This window comes from Cervus elaphus, chromosome 9 (assembly GCF_910594005.1).
Source record: "Cervus elaphus chromosome 9, mCerEla1.1, whole genome shotgun sequence".
Lineage (NCBI taxonomy): Eukaryota > Metazoa > Chordata > Mammalia > Artiodactyla > Cervidae > Cervus > Cervus elaphus.
Genome location: NC_057823.1, coordinates 40,810,062 through 40,836,779, shown reverse-complemented (window position 1 = coordinate 40,836,779; position 26,718 = coordinate 40,810,062). Strand labels below are relative to the sequence as shown.

The window sequence follows — 26,718 nt, the reverse complement described above, 5'->3', positions numbered from 1 at the left end:
TTACATCATGAGGACCCCACCGTCATGACCTCATCTAAACCTAATTGCCTCCCAAAGGCCCCACTTCCAAATATGATCACAATGGGAATTAGGATCTCTGCATATGAATTTGGAGGAACACAAACATTCAGTCCATAACACAAAGGGATACCAAGGATTACTAGCAGCACGAGAAGCTAGGAGAGGGGCATGAAGCAGATTCCCCCCTAGAGCCTTCAGAGCAAGTGTGGCTCTGCCAACACCTTGATTTTGATCTTCTAGCCTCAGAACTGTGAGTCAATAAATTTCTATTGTTGATACATCCCTCAGCCTGTAGTGCTTTGTTATAGCAGCCCTAACCGACTAATCCAACATACATCAGAATTCAGCTTCCTCCAGAAAGTGCTCTGTCAGGCCCCAGGGAAGGGAGCCTCTCAGAACACAGACCACATGGTATTGACACTGAGCATGAGCTCAATGAGATCCTGCCCCAGGGCTGTCTCCTTCACCTTGACACCTGCAGTGGGTACCACAATACTTGCAGAATGAATAAAAGAATCTCCTAACCCAAATTGACACATGGATTCCTAATGGGCTGAATCTGACTGTCAGTTGTGCTTGCTTGCCTATACAATGTCTTGAATCTTGTAAAAAATATATATATTTGCCAACGTTTATAAAGCATATTTCTACAAAATGTTACATTTCCAGGTACTTTGGAAAAGTTTTAGATGAAGTCACACTGGGCCACAGTCTCACATGTCCACACTCAGCAGGAGCTGAGTCATACTGCCCCTCAGCAGGTGGAGCAGGTGCTGTCCAGCTCATTCCAGCCCCTACAAGGGCCCGGTGTCTTGCTCCTGGGCCCTCTAAACTCATCTCATCAACTGAAACCATTAGGGGTGCCAATCCCTAGCTAGGCCTCCATGAAACTCATCTTCTTCATCTGTAAAACAAGGATGACAACACCTGCCTCTCAGCACTCCTGCAGGGATCAGGGACTGTCTGCCAAGAGTTTAGTATAGTGCCAGTAGGTATAACTGTCATTGTTAGTTCTAGGACTGCTGACAATAATAATATTAGCTCTCAGGGACAACTCCTTCACTTGAGGAGCTCCCCATCACAATAGAATCTTCAAAACAGGAGTGGAAGACCTGGAGAAGCTCTACTAGCCAGCATCCCCCACCTGCTAAGATCACATTCTTGCAACAGCCACCTGTGCCTAGTTCGTGTCTCAGAGGCAGCCTCTGACTAGCAGAGACCAATCAGAATTGCCTAGGACACCCTTCTGGAGTCAGAACTTAATGGAATATGTGGTTCACGTACAGACCTAACCCTCCCTATCTCCTCTGAGCTCGCAAGGCTGCATTAGTGACTACAGCATGCAGAGGGGCCCAGCCTGGCTTCATGTCACAGATCTCCTGTGTAGCTTCTAAGACTACTGCTATTTAGAGCCATAAGGTGGAAGGGACACCCCTGTGGAAGAGCACCGCTTCTCTAGCCTGAATACCACCTGGGACTGTTATCTCTAAGAAAGGGAACCACGTCCCTTCCATCTTGTGGCCCTAAATCCAGGCCCCTGTGGCTAGATTCTCACTTTTTACAGTATTCTGGGCACAGACCACTGGACAGGGATGGATTCAGGACACAGTGCTGCTGACCAGGTCAGGAAAAACCTTATGAAACCAGGAAATGCCCATCTCCGCTCTGAAAGGCAGCAACACCTACTCATCAGAGCAGCCTTGGAGGCTCTTGTGTGTGTGTGTGTGTGTGTGTGGTTTATCCCTGCCACTAATTCAGGGTGGCCCCAGGGGTCTCTCCATTTGAACTTTAGTATCTGATTACACAACAATTCATATATTCATTCATTTACTAACAGCTCGGGCTTCAACTGCCATCAACGTGCCCCTCAGGACAGATCTGTGTTTTGAAGCTGTAAACCCACATGAGTCACTATCCCTCAACATCTCTCCTGAAATGTCCCCAAGGGCCCTCCATTTCAGCGTGTCTAAAAGAGAATACATGGCGCTCCCCTGAGCCCAGACCCTCTGCCAGTGCTCTTGGCCGCAAAGAATGCCTCTGCCACCCACCTGTGCAGGCCAGGAACCTGGCTGGACCAGCCTTGATGCCCCTTTCCCCACTCCTCCCCTATCCAATCCATCACCTAGACCCCAGTGTGCCTTTATGACTGTCACCTGCACTAAGGTTTGCATATGGGAATATCAGTCAGGGCAGGATACCCTGTGTACCAAATACATCTAAAAGCCATGGAAGATTTTCTTACAGATAACAGTCCCAGGTGGTATTCAAACTAGAGAAGCGGCTCTCTTCCACAGGGTCACTGAGGGACCCATGCCCCTTCCATCTTATGGCTCCACCAGCCCCTCAGGCCTTGTCTTCGCAAGCAGCTGGCAGAAGGAAACTCACAGAGAGGAACTGGTGTGAAGCTTGATGGCCCAGGCCTGGAAGTGGCACATGTGGCTCTCACTCACTCTCCACTGGCTGGAACTGTTTGTGGCCTTGCGTTACCGCAAAGGGCACTGAGAAATAAGTGCAGGGGAGGCAAGGATAGAATGGGTGCCCGGTTTTTCACACTAGGCTTCAACAGCTGCATGTTAGTGACAGTGAACGGAGACTAGAGGAAAGCTTTCCGTCAGTCAGCCTGCCTTTCAGGGACCGTCATCAAGTGTCACAACTATGAGAGGCCACCCCTGCCCTTGTCCTGGGAGCAGGTCTACTTTCTACATGGTAAGATGAACACCGTATCGGGGAAGCACAGGAGGACAGGGACACACAGGAGACATGAACCAAGCCCTGGAAGTGGGCAGGAAGGACACGGCTTTTCACAGGAGCAGATGCTGGGCTGTGCCATGGAGACTGAATGGTGTTTCTTCAGACAGGGATCGGGGAGAAGGGGTGCAAGGCAGAGGAGACCAACTGAGCAAAGGCTCAGCATTCGAGAAAGGAGACTGTTTAGAGAACTGCAAGTAGCCCTACATGACAGAGAGGAGTTGAGACTGTGTTACTGGGCAGTTTTACAAGCCATGACAAAGGGTTTCATTTATCTACAGGAAACAGGAAGTCAGTGAGTTCTGTGATGGCAATGGTCCATGGAAGGAGGGGGTGATGAGAGACATTAAGGAGGGTATGTGGCTACAATCCTGACTCCATGCATAGGGGTGAGATGGGAAGTAAGGATGGAAAGTTGGACCAGAACCACCAGGTGGAGGGCCTTGAATGCCAGGCCTGATAAGGAAGGCAGAGGGCAAGCACTGTCTGCCTCTCTCAAGGAGAAAACCATCCCACCATAGGTGATGACCCCCTCGCTTCCTTCCTACGCCAGCCTCCAGCAGCACAGTCTATTTGTCCATTTCTTCTAGTACATCAGTCCCTAATGGCTAGGAAAGGATCAAGAGATGACCCATTTCAAAGATCAAGTTCAAATCACTCATTACCAGGGAAGAAAACCAAAGGTCAGGGAAGGGAGTCTCTCAGTCCATTCAAGCTGCTATAGCAAACTGGTTCAAAATTGGGAAAGGAGTATGTCAAGGCTGTATATTGTCACCCTGCTTATTTAACTTATATGCAGAGTATATCATGTGAAGTGCTGGGCTGGATGAAGCATAAGCTGGAATCAAGATTGCCGAGAGAAATAGCAATAATCTCAGACATGCAGATGACACTACCCTAATAGCAAAAAGTGAAGAGAAACTAAAGAGCCTCTTGATGAAGGTGAAAGAGGAAAGTGAAAAAGCTAGCTTAAACTCAACATTCAAAAAATGAAGATCATGGCATCTGGTCCCATCACTTCATGGCAAACAGATGGGGAAACAATGGAAACAGTGAGAGAGTTTATTTTCTTGGGCTCCAAAATCACTGTGGATGGTGACTGCAGCCATGCAATTAAAAGGCACTTATTCCTTGAAAGATAAGCTATGACAAACCTAGACAGTGTATTAAAAAGCAGAGATAGCACGTTGCCAACAAAAGTCTGTATAGTCAAAGCTATAGTTTTTCCAGTAGTCATGTACGGATGTGAGAATTAGACCATGAAGAAGGCTGAGCACCAAAGAGCTGATGCTTTTGAACTGTGGTATTGGAGAAGATTCTTGAGAGTCCCTTGGACTGCAAGGAGATCAAACCAGTCAAAATTAAATCAACCCTAAATATTCACTGGAAGGACTGATGCTGAAGCTGAAGCTCCAATACTTGGAACACCTAATGCAAAGAGCTGACTCGTTGGAAAAGACCCTGATGCTGGGAAAGATTGAAGGCAGGAGAAGGGGACGACAGAGGATGAGATGGTTGGGTGGCATCATCAGCTCAATGGACATGAGTTTGAGCAAGCTCCAGGAAATGGTGAAGGACAGGGAAGCTGGTGAGCTGCAGTCCATGGGATTGCAAAGAGTTGGACACAACTGAGCAACTGAAGAACAATAGACTACATGACCTATAAATAACAGAAATTTATTTCTTATGGTTCTGGAGGCTGAGAAGTCCAAGATGAAGCACCAACAGACTGGATGTCTGGCAAAACCCACTTCCTGGCTCTCAGATGGCTGTCTTCTCCCTCTTACTCCTTTCTCAACTGGCAGAAAGGGTAAGAGAGCCCTGCGGAGTCTCTTTTATAAGGGCAGTAATCCCATTCTAGATAGTTCTACCCTCATGATCTAATAACCTCCCAGGCCCTACCTCTTACCACCATCACCTTGGGGAGGGGCTGTGTTAGGGTTTCAAGATATCAGTTGGTGGGGAGCACAAACATTCAGTCTATAGCAGGGAGTAACATGTCCAGTGGCACCAGGCCTAGAAGCCAGGCCTCCGTGTGGCGTGTTCTCTCAGCTTCTCTAGCACCCTCCCAAGCTCCAAGCACTTGAGAAACAAGATACCAGAGGCATGCTGAGGATTTCATCCTGTCACTTCAAGTGCTGAGTGTAAGAGACCACAGATATGAACAGAGAAACCCCACCTTTCTCCTACAAGCTAAGAAACAGGAAATCCACAGACGGGTACCATCTCCTTGGTACCTCCCACCCTCTTTCCTTCCAGAGGACATGGCCAAGCTAGCTCCTGGGTGTGAACACCAGGTGAATAGAGCCATATTTCTGACAGTCATGTCTGCTCCCAGCACAAGGCCAGCGTAGGCAGGACTGCCAATGCTGGGCAGAGCGGCTGAGGAAAGAGGAATGATCTCTAGCCATGAGACTCTCCTGATGTGAAAAGCAAGGATTTGGGGGTAGATGCTGCCACTTAACATCCTGTTTCCACATTCTGCCAGTGAACTGGCCAAACCACTTCTCCAAATAGGGGACACCATCTAGGCTCAGAACAGAAGATAAGAGCATGCTGTCTCCTGATCCAGGGGATTTGAGGGATGGAAGCTCCTCAAGGGGGGGTCTTCATTCCGCACTCCCTCTCCTGGCTGACTGCTCTGGAACCTCTTGCATCTCAGAAGCTGTCTTGCCCTCTAACTGCTCATGGCTGCCCCCTAAACAACTCAATCCCACTGCTCAATCCCACTGCAGCCCCCTGACCACCACCAACCTAGGCCCACAGAAGCCTCCTAGGTCTGCATATCCATTTCACCCTGGCCTTCCACCTCTCCTTAATGAAATCCATGTCCCCACATAGCCCCACACACCACTCCTGAATGCCTCCTCTCACTTCCCTCAACATGTGGAGGAAGGGGCCACCTCACCCTCCACTCCCCAGTCTCATTCCTTGAGCAGCACTACAGTACAGAAATACGATGCACACCACAAATGCAAAAGCATGGACAATTTAACACTTTCTAATAGCCACATTAAAAGACTATTACAAAATTAGTAAGATAGTAAAAAAGCAAGAGGTGAAATTAATTTTTAATAATATATTTAATGTAGACTAATGTACACAAAATATTATAATTTCAATATGTAATCAGCATAAAAAATTATTGAGATATTTTGCTTGTTTTTTTAGATTGCCTGAAATCCAGTGTGTATTTTACACTTACAGTGCACCTTAGTTCAGACTACATACTTTTCAGGTGTTCAGTAGACACATGGGGCCAGGGGCCACTATACTAGACAGCATAGATCTAGACCAGGGGTTGGCAAACCAAGGCCCACAGCCTAGATCCAGCTGGCTTACTGTCTGATTTTGTATGACTCTTGAACAAAAAGTGATTTTTGGTGCGGGGAGGGCACACCTCAAATCTTGTAGAATCTTAGTTCCCTGACCAGGGATAGAACCTAGGTCCCCTGCAATGGAAGCATGGAGTTCTAAGCACTGGATTGCCAGAGAATGCTCAAGAGTGATTTTTTTAATATTTTTAAATGAATGAAAAAAATCAAAAGAATAATACTTCATGACACAAATTCTATGAAACCCAAAGTTAGTATTTATAAGTAATGTTTTAAATTCTGTCAACAAAAATGTATGGAAGTATGCTTCATCTCTTCTTATATATTTTACTTATCTACATAATATCCTTTAAATTTTCCTCTTGGCCCACATAGCAGAAAATATTTACTATCTGATCCTATACAGAGAAATGCTTTCCCAATTCTATCCTAGGCCATTCTCCTACTCCCTAGACTCCAATACAGGAGCTACAGATCTGGCTTTGAAATCAAAAGGCCCAGCTCAAATCCCAGCTCCCCTGTATCCCAACTCTGGGATTTAGAACAAGTCATTTCCCCTTTTGGGGCCTCCATTTTCTTCATTTGAAAGTCAGGTCAGCACTCAAGTGGGTATAAAGAGGGTGAAAACAAACCCATCGCCAGCCACAGAGCAGGTCACTCATTCACTTGTTTCCGGTCCTCCAGTCTCTTCCAGTTTCCAGTCTTCACACCTGTCTACCAAGGCCCCCCTCACCTCACTCAGTACCTCATCCAGGTGACAACTGCACCAGTCACCTTCTCCCAGCATCCTCAGCAATCTCTGCCTCCACTGGCAAAAGCCCCATTTTGTTGGCTTTTGAATCATTCTGGTGGCACCAACCTCTGTCTACCAAAGAGCCTCCCATCTCCCTCACCAAATTCTGTTTCCTCCTAGGTAACACCCCCGACACCCCAGCAGTGCCCTTTGGCTCACAGCTCTGCCCCTCTATGGGCTTTACTTCACCATGCCTGAGAGGTGATCTGGCTTGCACACAGCTGTGTTCTTCCAGGTGAGGACCAATTCCGGGCCCAACCCAGGCCAGCCCTCGGCACACACAAGGGTCTCAACAAATGCTTTAGACTGGCCTAGTGAGGCATGGGTCGGATTTCCAGGGCCATGTCCTTCCTTTCCCCTCTAGCTCCATGACAAAAATCTCATCAACTCTGACATCCGACATGATAATCCTGGCTGCTCCCTGTTTCAACAGAGCTTCCTCCCAGGGACACCCTTACCAATCTTGCCCAGTCCTAACGGCTTCTGCTTTTCTAGAACCAGCTCCAGTTATGCTCTCTCGCCAACCAATGTCAGTCTGATCACCAGCTTGTGTTAGGCTAGTGTGGGCTCTAGCTCAGGGCCCACCAGTCCTCCTTTGTCAAATCCTGCCAGTAAATCTTTTCCTGCTAGGGATGTGTTTCTTCTAAAACTGACTCTCCCTTTAACTGTTAGGTCAGAACTCCTTCTAGCAATAAAGAACAATGGCCTAGAATTGAACTTATTGCCAACAAGTACTCTTGGCCCCAATTAATGTTCCTCCATTTGGCCAAAAAGGTAAGAACTAGCCTCCCACTGGTGGGGCTTTGAGCCCTGACCCATGATGGGATCAGCTTCCTCATGCCAATCACCAGATTTTCCTTCTACCGCTAGCCACCTCTCAGTTTCCTTTTCTCCCCTACATTTTTCATTGAGATATAATTACATATCATAAAGTCCACCCACTGACAGTGTACAAGTCACTGGTTTTAGCATATTCAGAGTGGGGCGGGCAATGGTCACTATACTCTCAGCTTAGCATGCTTTCATCACCTAGAAAAGAAACCCTTTACGGGTCTTCACCCTTTACCCTTTAACTCTTTACCCTTACCATCCTCTCTCTCCCCTAGCCCTCACAACCACTAACCTACTTTCTGTCTTTATAGATTTGCATATTCTGGACATTTTATATAAATGGAATCACATAATATGTGGCTTTTTGCGTCCGGTCTCTTTCATTTAGCATAATCTTTTCAATGTTCATCCATATGATAGTGTGTGTCAGTACCTCATTCCTCTTTATTGCCAAATAATTTTCCACTTCTTTTGCCAGTTCCCTGGCAGAGGCTGAGTCTCAAAATGCTGAAGCACCCCAAGGCTCAATCCTCTTCCCCTCTTTGTCCCTATCTCCTCAGTTCCTGGCTGATCTCATTCAATCTCTTGACACAAAATAACACCTATGTGCAAATGACTCACAAATCTCTCTATCCAGCCCTTTTCCATGAGTTCCAGACACACAGGTCCCACAGCCTCTTTCATATCTCCACTTGGTCATCCCAGGCATGAGGTTTGACACAACCAATTCAAGAAAACTACAGTCTGAGGTCAGTTTTGAGTGGTGATGGAAAAATGCTAGTAAGGTTTAGATGATAAAGAATTCGCCTGCAATGCAGGAGACTTGGGTTTGATCCCTGGGTCGGGAGGATCCCCTGAAGAAGGGAATGTCTACCCACTCCAATATTCTTGCCAGGAGAGTTCCATGGACAGGGGAGGCTGGAGGGCTACAGTCCATGGGGTCGCAAAGAGTCAGACATGACTGAACGACTAACACTTTCATTTCCACACTTCATTTCATAAGCAAACATGCTCTAACAGCACATTAACAATATTCAACGAAGGTTTACTCCAAAAAGACAAGGATTATTTAATATTAGGAACTCTGTTAATGTAAACTACCATGTTATTAGATAAAATAAGAAAGAAGTCTCAATATATGTTAACAAGGCAATTGATAAAATTCAACATATACTTTTAGAAAACATTCTTGATAAAAATATTGATAGAATAAGGTAAGTATTTATAAAAAAAACAACCCAAACAATCATCTTCCAGAAGCACTTTCATTAAACTAAGAAGAAACACAAGTTGTCTTCTTCTGTTCATTATTTAACCTTTTTGGGGGATACAACAAAAGCAGTTCAATAAGAGAAAGAAACTAGAGGTATAAAAACAGGAAAAGAGTAGATAACCCCATCATCATTTGCAGATAATATGAAAACATAGAAAACCCAAAACCCAGGACACTATTCCAAACTATAAAAGAAGTCAATATGGTGGCTTTTATATACGCCAACAACACTCGAAGCTATAAAAGAAGGACCTAAAACACCTAGGAATACACTTAACAAGATAAAGATGAAGAAAATTTGAAATACTGAGCACACAAAAGATCTGAGCAAATAGGAAGATTCAACATTAGGAAGATGTCAACCTCTTGTAAACATTTGATGAAGTAATCTGCTAATGCTATCCTGATAAAAAATACCAAAATGTAATAGGAACAATCTCCTACTGAAAACAGCAAGATGCAAAATGCTATGCATAGCATGCTATCATTTCTATAAAAAGGGGACAGCATTTGTATATAGATAAGATATGGAGTATCTATAGAAGGTGAAGAAGGAAATGGGTCTCATTGGTTGCTTTTGGTTAGTAAAATGGGTAACTGAAATAGGGGTAGGAGGGACACTTTTCACTGTATACCTTTTGGGTAAAATTTTGAACAATGTGAATATATTACTTATTCAAATTTTTTAAAAACTGAAAACAATATTGCTATTTTTTAAAATATTTTAATGGCTTTGTGTTGCCAGCAAGTGATTTAGGTATCTAAAACCTTCCATTCTTGGACTCATGGAGTCATGGAGTTACGGATGATAACGAGGAGGTGAGGATAGGAGAAGCCACCACCACCATCATCATCCAAATCAAGAAACTACAGTGAGCTACAGCCCATGTACCAAATGTAGCCCACTGTCTTTTTTTCATAAATAAAGTTTTATTATAAACTCTACATCCATTTGTTTACATACTGTCCATGCTGCTTTCATCCTGTAACGGCAGAGTTGAACACTTGCAACAGAGATTGTGTAGCCTGCAGAGCTTTAACAGAAACATTTGCTGACTCCTCATCTAAATCAAAAAGACTCTGACACCCAAGGTCTCCCTATCAAGCCCCAAACACTCTTAACCCAGTTTCTTCCCCAGTCTGCTCCACTTCAGCCTATCTTCCCTCCTCTCGTGAAGAAAGAAAAAAATAGATTTCTCCATCCACGTGCAGAAAAGGAAGGCCTGGACAGAAACTGAGTCTGGTCGGGTTTCTGTTCCTCCTCAGTGATACTGGGGGCTGAGGAATAGGAACACAGGACTAGGAAGGGGACCACCTGCTGCTCTCTGAATCCCACCTCTCTCCAATCCCAGCTAAAGACTGACTGAGGAAGGAAGGGAAGCCTGGCCCCTGGTTTGCTCTGTGGTCTGGGGAAAGTCCCTTCCTCCTCAAGCCTCATCAAGCCTCAAGCCTCATCAAGCCTCTGTTACTGAAGGAGAGGGAATAGATAAGTCCCAAAGATGCTTCCAGTTTTCACATTCTAGCAGTAAGACCATGACCTCCATGTCCCCCTCCAAAGGCAAAGTAAGAAACCAGCTCTCAGCGGAGCACAGGAATATAAAGCTCATAAGCCAGAGACAGCCACAACCAATCTCGGTAATTCCTCACTGCTTTAGAGGGTAGGTGTAAACTCAAAGGAGAGGAGGTGTGAGCCCAGTCAGAGAGGACTGGGATCAGCCCACTTGACAGACCCCAAGCGCAGGGGATGCAGCAGAGCTTGTCCCCTGCTTTCTCCATCCTATCTCATGGAATCAACGACTCTGAGATAGGCTTGGTCTCTGAAAGCAGCAGCCCTTCTCCTGCAACTCCCAGATCTCCACCTACATCTAGGACCCAGGTCTCCCTGCAGTTCCAGCCACACCTCCGGTGGCCAACATGTATCCAGCACTTACTTTCTGTGCATTTGATCCTTTCCACAACCTGATGAGGTGGGGGTGATTATTGTCAACTCCAAGTCCTCCTGGGCCTCTTTTATCTGCTGGCCTGTCCTGACCTGCCCCTTCACGTGTGTGAATGTACCCAGCAGTTGGTGTGTTCACTTTCCACTGTTATTGTAACATCAGACCACTTGGGCTTCCCTCCTGGCTCAGCTGGTAAAGACTCTGCCTGCAGTGCAGGAGACCTGGGTTTGATCCCTGGTTTGGGAAGATACTCTGGTGAAGGGAAAGGCTACCCACTTCAGCATTCTGGCCTGACGAACCCCATAGACTGTATAGTCCATGGGGTCACAAAGAGTTGGACACGACTGAGCAACTTTCACTGCATGACCACTTAGTGTCTTAAAACAATATCCTTTTATTCTCTCCCAGGTCTGCAGGTTAGAAGTCCAGGATAGCATGATTGGGTTCTTTGAGCAATGCTTACAAGAGTAAAATCAAAGTTTCCAGCTGTTGTGATCTCCTCTGGCATTTGGGATCCTCTTCCTAGTTCATTACTGCTGTTGGCAGGTTTCAGCTCCTTGTGGTTGTAGGGCTGGGATCCTCATTTCCTGTTGGCCAGGGATCCTTCTCAGCTCCTTGCGGCTACTCTTTGTTCCTTCAAGGTGGCCTCCTCCATCTTCAGGTGCCAGGTTCAAATCTGAGTCCCCTTCAGTCACCAGCAGAGGAAGCTCCTCAGACATACTGTCCATTCTCCTGTTTTCCCACAGTTGCCTAAATGATCTTCCAAAAGCATAAAACTAACCAGGTTAGCCTCCACTGAAACTCAAGTCCCCAGTAGCATCAAGATCTAAACAAAATTCTGTAAATTTCATTCACTCAAATGTTTTCTAAGCACTGACTCCCTGCCACATGCCAGATCCACAGACAGTCTCTGGCCTCTTGGAATTTTGAGTGCTGTGAGACAGAGGGACCCCAACAATGAATATGGCTGTGGTAAGTGTTAGTGGGCCCACCAGGCTGTCTTCACCCTTGCCCTCCCCTTTCCATACCTCCAGGCTTTCCCAGCACCACCCCCACCCATTCCATAAATCTCAGTAGGAAGGAGCTTTTCCCCAGATCCCTTCCTAGGTTCCAGTTCAATACTCTTAGAGTTCCTGATGCTTCCCCATCATGGAACACAGTAGTGGAGTTCATATGGAACCTCTGGGGAGGCAAGGACTTTCTCCAGCTCACTAGTACTTCCTCCAATGCCTGGCACAGTGTTTGACACATACCAAATGCTCAGTGCGTTTTTTGGAATGAATGAAGAGTCTGATAGGCAAATGGTGGAGATGCAAAGCTCCTCAGCATCCTCTCTACTCCTGATGGTTTGTCAACTCCACAGAAAATGCTGGCAACAAAAACTCTAGCCACTCAGCTCTAGTCCATGGGTGCCTATGCTGGCATCCTCCGTCCTACCTGTAAATTGCAGCTGGAATCCCAGTTGGGATCAACTATTTAAGGACCAGAGCTCATTCCATGGCATGAAATCTGGCAGGCATACCAGTGTTGATTCCAAAGAGGCCAAGGGAAGAGGATGAGATTTTCTGGGCCCATCAAGCTCAAGGATCTTGTTAAGCAGTGGGAGGCAGGATGGTGCTGTGAAGACAGGGCAGGTTTTACATGCACGGACTTGCACACAGAAGTACACACAGACATCAACACACCGCCAGCTTCTATCAAAACAGCAAAGAAAACAGCAGAGTCTCTAACAGAGGGGAAATTTCCCTGATTTTTGAGAGCATGCAAAGCCAATGGAAGAGGATAACAGATGAAGCAGGTGGTGAGAGCTGCAGCCCAGGGGAGTCTTCAGGGGGGTGGCAGGGATACTGCAGAGGAAACTTGCCTCAAGTGGCACCCACAGGCTTCAGGATGGTGTGAATAGGAGTCAGACATGAACAGTAGTAGCATAAGCACCCACTGCCTCCTCCTCCTTCCAGGCAGCCCCAGAAGAAATTCCATCTGGAAAAGCACGGGCTTTCAGCAGGTGTTGGTGGTCTTTAGTAGCATTTGCCTGAGGTTGCAACTGGGGGTCCAGGGTCAGGTGGACTCAGCGGCCACCCTCTCCCTCTCTCCACCACCAGCTGGAGCCACAGTCCATGCCCCATGGCAGCTGCATTGGCACAAAGAGCCTGACCAGAACACCAAGCATCTCGCTGGACTGCCTCAGCTCCCATCTATTAAATGTCCAGATGAGGTGGTCCCTAGGGCCCCTTGGATTTCTAAAAATATCATCCTCCCCACTAATTTTATCTCTGTCAGAAATCAAAGCCACATGCTACTGCCCACTCCAGGTCACTGGCTGGAAAAGCAGGAGGAGAGGGAGAGAAGTGCTGATGCCTTGCATTAACCCTAACCCTAACCCTACTAAGAGGCAGTGTTACCCGTGTTATGAGTGAAACTGTGTCCCCCCAAACGATCTGTTCAATTGCTAACCCTGGTACCTATGCACGTAACCTTATTTGGAAAGAGGATTTTATAGATGTAATCAAGTAAAGATGAGCTCTTTAAGGGTGGGCCCTAATACAATAGGGCTGGTGTCCTTATAAGAAGGGGAAAATGGGGAGGGGGGATCAGGATGGGGAACACATGTAAATCCATGGCTGATTCATGTCAATGTATGGCAAAAACCACTACAATACTGTAAAGTAATTAGCCTCCAACTAATAAAAATAAATGGAAAAAAAAAAGAAAGGGAAAATGCCATGTGATGACAGAGGCAGAGATTAGAACAATATGTCTCCAAGCCAAGGAACACCAGGGAAGGCAGTGACACCAGAAGCTAAGAGAAAGGCACAGAAGAGATTCTCCCCTAGAACCTGCAGAAAAAGCACAGCCCTGTGGATATCTTGATTTTGGACTTCTAGCCTCCAGGATGGAGAAGGAAATGGCACCCCACTCCAGTACTCTTGCCTGGAAAATCCCATGGACAGAGGAGCCTGGTAGGCTGCAGTCCATGGGGTCACTAAGAGTCGGACACGACTGAGCGACTTCGCTTTCACTTTTCACTTTCATGCATTGGAGAAGGAAATGGCAACCCACTCCAGTGTTCTTGCCTGCAGAATCCCAGGGATGGGGGAGCCTGGTGGTCTGCCGTCTATGGGGTCACACAGAGTCGGACACGACTGAAGCAACTTAGCAGCAGCAGCAGCAGCAGCCTCCAGGATTGTGAGACAATAAATTTATGTTGTTTTAAGCCACCCAGCTTGCAGTACTTTATTAGTGCACCCCTTGGAAACTAATATACCCAGCCAGTCCCCAGGACCTGCTTACTGAACATGTGAATACATCTCCTCCCCAACCCACCCCAGGCTATCCTCATGAGGGAAAGGAGAGGAAGCAGGCCCAACCTTCACATGGGAAGGATTCAGGGCAAGAGTATAGATGGAGTTCCAGTCCCTCCTTTTCTATTTCCACCCATCCCACTCTGTTCTGTATAGTGAGGGGACCATAGGCACATATGTGGACACCCCAAGGCAAACGCCCACACTCTGTCCACACGCCACCCACACACATCTTGGCCACCCTTCAGTGACACTTCTCTCTGAAGAACAGATCAAGGGAGAGGGCTGGGCAGTCTGTAGTAATGGACTCAGGGCCGACTGGGTAGGGAATTACTGCACTCGGAGGACTCACATCCCCTTGATCTTGCGCATGTCTCACCCCTGCTCAGGCCCTGGCAGTGCCTGGTGGCCCAGAAGGCAACAGCCTGGCATCCAGCATGTGCCTAAGAGAACCAGGAGGTACTTCCCCAGCAGCATCTCATCTCAACCCTCATTCTATTTTAAAGGTGAACATAACTGAAGCACAGTAAAGTTGAAGAATTTGTCCATGGCTAAAAAGCTGACAAAGTACATTTCTGGGATCAAATCATGATCTGTTTGACTCCCAATTTTTTTTCTTCATATAACCTGCTTTTCCCTAGACATGACTTAATTGGTAAACTGCCAAAACCATATAAAATAGATTAATAACAAACAGATTTCTAAAAAACAAGCAGTACAGCCATCAAAGTAACTTAATACTAGAGAAGAATAGAGAGGCTGGAAATAGACCCGAACACATATTAGAATCTGGTATATCACAAAGGCATTTAAAATGAATGGATAGAAAGAGAAAGAATTCAATAAACGGTATCAGGACAATGGCAAGCCATCTGGAAGAAAGCAAAGCTGGAGCCCTGCCTTGTTCCTCACACAGTAAAACCGATGATCAAAAATTTTCCTGTAAACAGTAAAACCACAAAAGCACTAGAAAATTTCCTTAAAATACAAAAAGCTTTTCTAAAGCACTAAGAGACAATTCTATAGAAAAACTGGACCAGAGAAGAACAGAAAATTCACAGAAAAGAAACATAAATGACCTATAAAAATATAAGATATCAGTCTCTTTCTGAACTAAAGAAATGTAAATGAAAATAGACATTATTTCTCCCTATTAGATCATCACCAGTGCTCTTTTCTCTGAAAAAAAAAAGAAAGTTTGCAAAAACCCAGTCTTCCAAAAGAGACACTATTAGGACAACTTTAAACCACACCTCTTTAGAAGGCAATTGAACCACACTGCATCCATCAAAACATAAGAGTTACGGATTTATCCTTGAAGAGACTTACAAAAGTACCAAAGATAGAGCACAAGAGTCATTGCAAACTTATTCAAAATCGTAAAAACACTAACAACAAACTAAAGTATTTCAGTAAGGGTTGGTTAAATATACAACATGATATGGCAATGTATTAAAAGAATAAGACTTATCTTTATGATGAAAATAGAAAAATTTCCCAAGATATATTGAGAAGTGGAAACAAATTGTCAGAACAATGTATTATATTATTTAATGTATGTAAACGAATACATGGTATATATTTGCATATATACACACACAAATTTAATAGTGAATATTTCCGGAGAACATTTAAATGAGGGGATAGGTGTTAGGGGAGAAGGATGTTTAACTTTTGCTTTATACTCTTCTGTATTATCTGAAAATGTTTTTAACATAAATATCATCACAATGCTACATTTTAAATTCCAAAGCCAAAATCCTGACCTTAAAGAAACCTAGCGTTCTGAAGTGTCAACCTGATTTTTCTAAGCTCTGAGCTTACACTGAGTCAGGTGTGTCCTAAGCAGCTGTGTCTGAGGAAGGCTCCATCCTCTGGAATCCCACCTGATGGTCCCTCTCCCCTTAGCCTCTGTTCCAAAATCTCAGGCTTCACTTCTGGGGAGACACTAATTGCCACTAAGGCAACTGAACTTCTAATTGAACTTCAGCTCCTAGAGTAAACATCTAGCTCGACAAATAAAAAGTCAATTAAAACCTCATCCTTAATTTTAAATGGTAAAAGAGTTCATATTTCATATTAAATGGAGAAGAGTTCATATTTCAGGCCAGAAGCTGTGCATCCCAAGTTTCGGGGCTGAAAGATGGAGGACAAGATGTGCTCATTTCCAACAGGAAGCTCTGTGCCCCATGTTTCCAGGTTGATATACTGACGAGTTCATATTTTGGGCCAGAAACTCTGTGGACTGAAAGCTGGAAAAAAATCCATTTGACATTATACTATTCCTGAAAGTTATACTCTTTTCAGGAAAATGTATTTACATATTCTCATTAGGCAAGGTTGTCAGAAACACAGAGAAAACTGCCATAGGAAATCACATTTAATTTCCATCTAAAATAAAACTCAAATTCACCTATCTACGAAGCAGAAAACTGAAAGTGAAAGTGAAGTAGCTCAGTCGTGTCCGACTCTTTGTGACCCCATGGACTGTAGCCTAACAGGCTCCTCCATCCATGGAATTTTCCAGGCAAGAATACTGGAGACTCACAAATCCAGAAACTAATGGATACCTGTGGGGATTTTGTTGTGGGTGTTGCCAGACTGAAGTAGAAATTAAGAGATAAAAATCACTATGTATAATGTAAGAAAAATAATAGGATGTAGCATGCAAAGAGAGAAATATAACCATGATTTTGAAATATCTTTAAATGGTGTATATTCCATTAAAATGTTGAATCACTATGTTGTATCCTAAAGCAAATAGAGTAATGTGAATCAACTATACCTCAACTGAAAAAGAAAGAGTAGATGGATAGCTACAAACACAAGAAATAATCAATAATGAGGGTTAGCAAAATAAAAATGGGAAAAGTTGAGGAATAGAAGCTCCCATCAAGAAATTAATTTGGATGGGATTACTAAAAATCTCCATTTGTTCATCCACTGGAGAGAACAGTATGGAGGATCTTTAGAAAATGGAACATGGGAGTGTGTGAGGAAACAGCAATCATGTGCCTGGGATTAATCTAAAATAATCACGTGCCTGTACTAATCTATACGTCAGGGAAAAGGGACACTTTAGAAGACAAGGGTGCCCATGCCATCCCTGCCGGCCCAACTTCCAAAGGAAAGACACTGCTGCAACCTGAGTGTACAAGGACATGAAAATGAGTAAAGAAAATGGGTTCTATACATACAATGGTATATGACTCAGCCATAAGGAAGAATGAAAAATGACATGTTCAGGCATAGGCAAGAAGGTAGAGATGATCGTAGCAAGTGATAGAATACGATGTCACTTCTAGGTGGAATCTAAAAATGGATACATAGGAGCTCTTTGAGCCAAGATAAACAGTTCACAGACTTAGGAAAAAACTCTTCTCACTTACTATTAGCAGAGAAGAAAGGTGTTGCACACATAGAAATAAGCTACTTGACTAACATGTGCACACTATTTAGAAAATAAGCCACAAGGACCTACTGAGTAACACTAGGAATGATACTCCACTTTCTGTAATAATCTATATAGGGACAGTCCCTGAAATATAACATATACACATCTATGTGTGAGTAAATCAAGTGACTGAATTAAAAACAAAAAACAAAAAACACCCACTGCCTTGTAGTTCAAAGTTCAAAGAAGTGAATAAACACAATAAATATAGAAACATATGCTGACTCTATTCCCCCTCATCCTATGGTTACCTTGGCTGGTATCACATCTCTGAAGACTGGGCAGGCTAGGGTCCCAAGGCTGGGTTGTTTTGGGGCTCAGGGTCCTGGGAGGGTGTGACAGGCAGTGTGATCCCACGATGTTCCTGGAGTGCCTCTTGCCCTCTGCAAGAGCCCTCAATCTCTAGGTACAGGTGAAGTAAATTAAGAGATTTGAATTAATGTAAACACACATATATGTATCCAGTAGATGATCCAAAACGACCTACTGAATAGCAGGTGGAAGTTTACTGAACACACCGTAATCACCTAGGTGAGAATGAGGACCTGAAAGAAAATAGATAAATGGTCATCCATTAATGTGTCAAGTTCCTGTACATCTGAAACACACATAAAATCAGAAATCACCTCTATTCCAATATCACATCACACAGAAATGATGGGGGGTGTGGGTAGGGAATGTGTGGGCTGAATAATGCTGCTGTCTTGTGGCCATTTTCTGTAACAACAGCTTGAAAAGCTGTGCTGATGGGCATTGAGCAGTCTGAAGGCCAAAGGGTCTCCAAGTCAAAAACAGCTGATCTCAACAAACGTCCTAGGGGTGTTCGTCAGAAAAGAATTCAAAACAGGGCCAAGTTATAGGAAGCTGAATCATGAGGTAACGGGAACTTACCTTTGAAAAGAAATCGCATGAAAAGAGGTCAATTTCACTAAACATTAGAAATGCAAATCAAAACCACAGGAAGGAATCACCTCAGCATTCAGAATGGCCATTGTCAGAAACTTGACAAAGACTAACTGATGGAGGTGTGGAGGAAAGGGAATATTCCTCCCCTGATTCTGGGAATATACACTGGTAAGGGACACTATGAAGGATCGTGCGAGGCTTATTAAAACAAAGAAAATGAGAATGAGGTTAGAACACTCTCTAACCCCATACATGAGATTAACTCCAAATCATTAATATCTAAAGGTCAGGAGGGATTCTATGAAAGTCTTAAGGAAAACATAGGAAGGAGACGTGATGATATAAACTACAACATCTTTTTGGATTTGGATGACATCATTGCAAGGTCTTTTGGAATCCATCTCCTAGAGCAATGAGAAATAAACCAAAACCAGGGAAATGTGATCTACTTCAATTTCAAAGCAGGTGCCCAAAAAAGGAAATCTTAAGGAATGAAGAAGGCAACCCAGAATGCAAAGAAATATTTGCAAACCAAACAAAAAAAAAGTTTGCAAACCAAGATACCCAAAAGCAATTCATCTCCAAAACTAACAAACAGCTCACAGTTTGGTAATATTTAAATAAAGTCGATTCCATAAAAATATTGCATTACTATGTTGTATCACAACACAAATATAGTTATGTTAATCAAATGTACTTCAATTACCAAAAAAATGGGATATATAGCTACAAACACAAAAGAAAACAAGAAAAAAGGAACAAAATGAAAATGGGAAATTTTGTACAATAGAAAAACCAATTGAGAAATTCCTTTGGATGAGATTATTAAAAATCACACAAACGAGATTTACCATTTCAATCTTTGCTTCAAAAACAACTGATTAGTCAAAGGAGGCCAATGAACCTACAAGCGAGAGAGATACAGACAAGAAAGCCATGCAAAAGTCACATTTTACCAGGCCCATGTTCTGACAACAAGTACCATCAAATAATACGTAAAAGTTCTGATGATTTTTTCAAAAACTATTCAAAAGGTGTTAGCTCTGAAGATGTGTTTCCCATATTTTCATCTGTGCCCAAGTTTCCGTGCTGAAATATGGAGAAGTTTAGATTTTAGGCTGGAAGCTATGCACCCCAAATTTCCGGGCTGAAATATGGAAAAGAGTCAACATGTTCCCAAAGGTATGCAAAAAGCCATTAAGCACATGAAAAATTGTTCAGCATCATTAGTCATCAGGAAAACACAAATCAAAACCACAGTGAGATACTACTTCATACACACTTGGATCACTATAGTGAAAAAGTCAGATAACAGCAAGTATTGATAAGAATGAGGAGAAATTGCAACACTTACACATTGCTGATAGAAATGTGAAATGGTATAGCCACTTTGGAAAACAGCCAGGCATTTCCCCCAAAAGTTAGAGCTATCACTGACACAGCAATTCTATTTCTAGGTGCATACCCAAGAGAAGAATCAAAAACATATACCCACAAGAAAACTTGTACATATATGTCCACAGTAGCACAATAGCCAAAAGGTGGTAACAACCCTGTCCATCAACTTATAAATGGATAAAATGCAGTATATCCATACAATGGAATGTTATTTAATAATGGAACACTGACTCATGCTACAATATAGACAAACCTTGAAAACATGCTAAGTGAAAGGAGCCAGACACAAGAGGCCACATATTTTATGATTCCATTTCTGTGCAATGTCTATAACAGGGACATCTATAGAGACAAAGCGTAGATTAGTGGTTACTTAGGTCCAAGGAGGATAAGGGGGTAAGATGTGATAGCTAAAGTGTGCAAGGGCTCTCTTTGAAGTTAATAAAAATGTCCTAATTAATTTTGATGATAGCTGCACAACTCAGTGAATACGCTAAAGCCACTGAATCGTACACTGTAAATGGGTGAATTGTATGATATGGGAATTATGTCTCAATTTGTTAATTTAAAAAAATACTTAAAAAAAAAACTTTATTTATTTATCTGGCTGCACTGGGTTGTAGCTGCAGCATGCAGGATCTTTTTTCGTTTTAGTTGCAGCATGTGGGATCTTCCTTTCCCAACCAGGAATCGAACCCAGGCCCTTGAATGCAGGCCCCCTGCACTGGGAACGCAGAATTTTAGCCACTGGACCACCAGGGAAGTCCCATGCCTCCAACTGAAAAAAAATCATCCTCCCAGGTTTTTTTAAAAAAACAGATCTTTAGTCCATCAAGGTCTAACTTTCTCATTTTCTAGATGAGGCACTGAAGCCCAGAGAGGTTAAAATGACTTGCCCAAATTCTTTTGCCATTTAAAATCCTGATGGCCTGACTACCCATTAGCAGTTATATCCTCACCCATTTTACCCTACTTCAAGTGCACATGAGTGGCCATTCACAAAAAATCAGTGAAGTCACACAAACCACCTTAGGTCTAGCACAGAGCTCCAGACTGGTGTTAGAAATATATACAGAGTTGTTTACACAGAGTTGTTTACTGAGGACAGGTTTGTTCTTGGCATTTCATTGTCTTAGAGCTCAAAAAGATGACACTTGTGACCTAGACAAGCCAAGATGCACACACTTTCATTATCCAGCCATGTTTCATCACCTTTGAACTAAAGTTGAATATCAAGTCCACAGGAAATGAGCAGAGCATGAGTTTGGACACTAGTGGACAGGATTCAAACTCAGCTTTGTGTGAACTGTATGAAGCTATTACCTTTATGAGCTTAAGGAAATTGTGAATAATAGAGGTATTCTTTGTGAGCTATTACATATAATGTGCTTGGCACATGCACTTTAATTCCTCTTTCCACATAAGAACTGAGAGGTCTTCATACCTGAGACCTTGGTGAGGTCAGTCAAGCACATTTGCTTGAATTGGGTTTCGGTGGGGATGAAATTCTCTGCTGAGTTAATCATGCCCAGTGCACACATCTGGGAACACCTTTCCCCTTTGCAACCCTGATACATTGTCACCCAACCAACAAGTTTGAAAGAGGAATAGAAAACCACTTGGGGAGCCAGCCAGCTGTGAGCTCAGAGGAGCACTGCTTTCATGGTCTCATGTGCCATTTGGGGAGGGCTCTCCAGGGAAGGCCAGAACTTCTACTGCAAGACCTATAGGGAGGAAGGCAGGGGAGGGTTTGGGGTGAGAAATGGTGTAGCAAAGTGGTAGACAGTAAGGCAAATCTGACAGTAGCCACCAGTCCTAAAGCTCAGGACAGGTTATCTTTACTTAAGAAATTACACAGTAAAAACATTTGAAAGATCAATTTTTTATTACATTGTGCATACAAACTTTATTTTCAAATTATATTTTTTCAATTGATATATTTTTCTTTTTTCTTTTTTTTTTTTTTACCCGCCCCCTCCCGATATATTTTCCTATTTGTGAAATTATTTGGGGTCTAAGGTTGGAATGGATTACATCCTACTTTTCCTATTAAAATACTAAGTTTCAAAAAACTACTTGTTTTGGGATAGTATAGTCATTTTGTTAATATTGATTCTTTCAATCCACAAACATGGTACACCTTTCCATCTGTTTATGTCTTGATTTCTTTCTTAAGCAGCTTATAGTGTTCAGAGTACAGTTCTTTTGTCTCCTTAGGTAGGCTCATTCCTAGGTTCTTTTTTTATGTGATGGTAAATGGAGTTGCTTCTTGAATTTCTCTTTCTGATCTTTTATTGTTAAGTGTATAGAAATGCAACAGATTTCCATGTATTAATTTTGTAACCTGTGACTTTGCCAAATTCATTGCCAAGTCCTAGTATTTTTCTGGTAGTATCTTTAGGATCTTCTGTGTATAGTATCATGTCATCTGCAAACAGTGACAGTTTAATTTCTTCTTTTCCAATTTGGATTCCCTTTATTTCTTTTTCTCTGATTGTTGTAGCTAGGACTTTCAAAACTATGTTGAATAAAGTGGTGAGAATGGACATCCTTGTCTTATCCCTGATCTGAGAGGGAATGCTTTCAACTTTTCACCATATGATGCCAGCTGTAGGTTTGTCATATATGGCCTTTATTATGCTGAGATATGTACCCTCTATGCCCACTTTCTGGAGAGTTTTTTTTAAATCATAAATAGGTGCTGAATTTTGAATTTTGTCAAAAGGTTTTTCTGCATCTATTTAGATGATCATATGGTTTATATTCTTCAATATGTTGATGTGGTGTATCACATTGATTTGCAGATGTTGAAAAGTCCTTGCATCCCTGGGATGAATCCCTCTTGATCATCAGAGAGGTTTACTAATGACAGATTTATTCTTGGCATTTCATTGTCTTATGACTCAAAAAGCTGACAGTTTGTATGATTTTTTTAATGTATTGTTGGATATGGATTGCTAGTATTTTGCTGAGGACTATTTGCATCTATATTCATCAGTGATATTAGCCTGTAATTTTCTTTTTTGTGCGTGTGATATCTTTGTCTGGTTTTGGTATTAGAGTGATGGTGGCCTCATAAAATGAGTTTAGAAGCTTCCTTCCTCTGTAACTTTTTGGAATAGTTTCAGAAAGATAGGCAATCTACAGATTCAATGCAACACCTATCAAATTACCAATGGCATTTTTTGCAGAATTGGAATTTAAAATCTCAATATTTAAAATGTATGGAGACCCAAGACTCCAAATAGCCAAAGCAATCTTTAAAAAGAAAAACAGAGCTGGAGGAATCAGGCTCTCTGACTTCAGACTATATTACAAAGCTACGGTCATCAAAACAGTATAGTACTGGCACAAAAATAGAAACATACATCAATGGAACAGTATAGAAAACCCAGAAATAAGTGCAAGCACCTATGGTCAATTAATCTATGATAAAGGAGGCAAGACTACACAATGTTGGAAAGACAGCCTCTTCAACAAAAGGTGCTGGGAAAACTCAACAGCCACCTGTAGAAAAAAATGAAATTAGATCATTCCTTAACTCTACTCACAAAAATAAACTCAAAATGGATTAGAGACCTAAATGTGACACCAGACACTATAAAACTTATAGAGGAAAACATAGGCAGAACACTCTCTCATAAAAATCACAGCAACAACAACAAAAAAAACAGCAAAAGTCAAAATCTTTTTTGACTCATCTCTCTGAATAATGGAAATAAAAACAAAAATAAACAAATGGAACCTACTTAAACTCAAAAGTTTTTGCACAGCAAAGGAAACAATAAACAAAATGAAAAGACAATTCAGATTGGGAGAAAATATTTGCAAATGACATTACTGATAAGGGCTTAGTCTCCAAAATTTACAAATAGCTTATGACACTTAACAGCATAAAAAAACAACCCATTCAAAAAATGCGCAGAGGACCTGAATAGGCATTTCTCCAAAGAGGACATACAGATGGCCAGTAATAGGTACATGAAAAGATGTTCAACATCGCTAGTTATTAGAGAAATGCACATCAAAACTATAATGAGACATCACCTCATACTGGTCAGGATGGCTATCATCAAAAAACCTACAAACAACAAATGCTGGAAAGGGTGTGGAGAGAAGGGAACCCTCCTACACTGTTGGTGGGAATGTAAATTGGTATAGCCACTATGGAGAACAGTATAGGGAGGTTCCTTAAAAAACTAAAAATAGAGCTATCCTATGACTCGGCAATCCCACTTGTGGGCATATATCTGGAAAAAAAACATGATTTGGAAGGACAGATGCACTCCAGTGTTCATTACAGCACTGTTCACAATAGCCAAGACATGGAAGCAACCTAAATGTCCATCAACAGAGGAACGGATAAAGAAGATATGATAATATATATGATGGAATATTACTCAGCCATTGAAAAGAATGAAATAATGCCATTTGTAGCAACATGGATGGACCAAAAGAGTGTAATACTGAGTGAAGTAAGTCAGACAGAGAAGGAGAAATATCATATGACATCCCTTATATGTGGATTCAAAAAAGAAACTATACAAATAAACTTACAAAACAGAAAGACACTCACAAACTCAGAAAACGACTTATGGTTGCCAGAGGGAAGGGATAGTTAGGGATTTCGGGAAGGTCAGGTACACATTGCTATATTTAAAATGGATAACCAACAAGGAACTATTGTGTAGCACAAGGAACTCTGTTCAATGTTATGTGACAGCCTGGACGGGAGGGGGGGGGGTTAGGGGAGAATGGATTCCATGTGTATGTATGGCTGAGTTCCTTCCCTGTTCACCAGAAACTACCACAACATTTTTAACCAGCTATATCCCAATACAAAATAAAATGTTTAAAGTCTGAAAACAAGAGTACTTGTTTTTTATGTAACGGCTGCACTTGGTTACAGGGTTAAAAGTTCAGGTTTTCAGTTGTCCCCTGCTGTCAAGGCCACCTGCAGACTTTTAAAGTTCCATTTTATGGCCTGTTCCACTACCACAAAAATGGCCCGCCTACCACCACATAATCAAAGGCAATTGATTTATAGCAATGATTTGCTTCCCTGGTGGCTCAGTGGTAAAGAATCTGCCTGCTAATACAGGAGACGCCTGTTTGATCCCTGGGTTGGGAAGATTCCCTAGAGAAAGAAAGGGCAATTCAATCCAGTATTCTTGCCTGGGAAATCCCATGGACAGAGCAGGCTGGTGGGCTACATCCATGGGGTCACAAAAGAGTCAGACACGACTTAGCAACTAAATAACAACAAATATTCATCCAACGTTCCAAGACAGAGTGCAAGAAATAAGTCAGAGGTACAAGATCCACCCCGGTCTAGGCCTGCTCACCTCCCCAGCATTGTTATGTGTGTGTTAGTCGCTCAGTTGTGTCCGCCTCTTTGCTATCTCCATTGACTGTAGCCTTCCAGGCTCCTCTGTCCATGGGATTCACCAGGCAAGAATACTGGAGTGGAGCGGGTTGCTATTTCCTTCTTCAAGGGATCTTCCCAACTCAGGGATCGAACCCGGGTCTCTCTCATTGCCTGCAGATTCTTTACCATCTGAGCCACCAGGGTAGCCCAATTAATCCTCTAGAGTTAACTGCAAACGCGCCGCCTACTCAGCGCACTTCCCCACCCTCAAGTCTCAGCCCGTGTTCACATTGTCTTCCCTCAGCTCCCACCAGCGGTCTCCGTCATGCCTTCTGTGGGTGTGATGCCAGGCGGCGGCGGGAACTACGAAGACAACAAGAGGGTTAGAGGATGCCGGCGGGAGGTCGGCAGAGAACTTTAATTTTAGGTACGTTGGTCAGGAGAATCTTTCCCGTGATTAACAGCTGAGCAGATTTCTGCGGGAAGGGTGGTACCCAGTTCTCCGAAGAAAAGCGGTCTAGACCGAAGCGCTTAGTGAGTGAATGGTTCCATCCCTCGCCAGGAAAGAGAAAGCAGAGTGTGAGAACCGTGATAGAACGAAGAAATCGCAAGTAGTGGCAGGCTTTACCTTAACCTTGGCACCTAGGGTACACCACCCAGGAGCAACTCAGGACCTGGGACCAGATGGGACTGGGCAGATCGGAACTGCCCAAGTGAGGGATCAGATTCTAAGGAGGTTTGGAATCACACTTAAGACTTCCATTCCACAACCCTGGTCGCAGACCCCGCCCTTTAGGCAAGGCTCCGGTCCACTTAGATGCGGCCATGCCCCTACAGGTACGGCTTCCTCCTCGCATCGCCTACACTTGTGACACTGAACTCTCACACAAACCCAAGCTGGGGTCTTAGCCCCTCTTCGCCTCCTCCAGGGCCCGCCTCCCTCCGGCCTTCGCCCCTCGCCTCATAGGCCCTCCGTTGTTGTTGTTCAGTCGCGAAGTTGTGTGCGATTCTTTGCGACTCAATGGACTGTAGCACGCTAGGCTCCTCTATCCTTCACTATCTCCCCGAGTTTGCCCAAATTCACAGCTTGCCTTTCTTTCTTTTTTTTTTTTTTTCACTTTACCACAGTATTATTATTTCAATTTCCCTTGGGGTCTATGTATCACAGCTTGCCTTTCAACTCCTGCCCTAAACCGCTTCCGCCCCGCCTGCGTTTTGGGAGTGGCCCCGCCCCTACGTCCAAGACTCCACCCCTCGGCGCTCCGTGTTTGAAGACCTGAGCTTCAAGGATTGGCCAGTGGCGGAGACATGGGTTCCTAATTGGTTATGTCGTGCAGCCTCTTCCCGCA

General features: G+C 43.4%; 1 long non-coding RNA gene across 2 annotated transcripts; it reads right to left on the bottom strand.

Annotated features, from left to right (window-relative positions):
* Window positions 1-12,127: 12,127 nt before the first annotated feature.
* On the bottom strand, window positions 12,128-26,454 carry LOC122699952. Of its 2 annotated transcripts, none has more exons than XR_006342708.1 (3): window positions 25,998-26,454; window positions 17,949-18,099; window positions 12,128-12,558 (listed from the first exon to the last, which is right to left on the bottom strand). It is a non-coding gene; the product is annotated as an uncharacterized LOC122699952 (long non-coding RNA). The 2 variants fall into 2 exon arrangements; XR_006342707.1 differs by lacking the exon at window positions 12,128-12,558 and adding an exon at window positions 15,872-16,495.
* Between the last annotated feature and the right edge of the window lie 264 nt (window positions 26,455-26,718).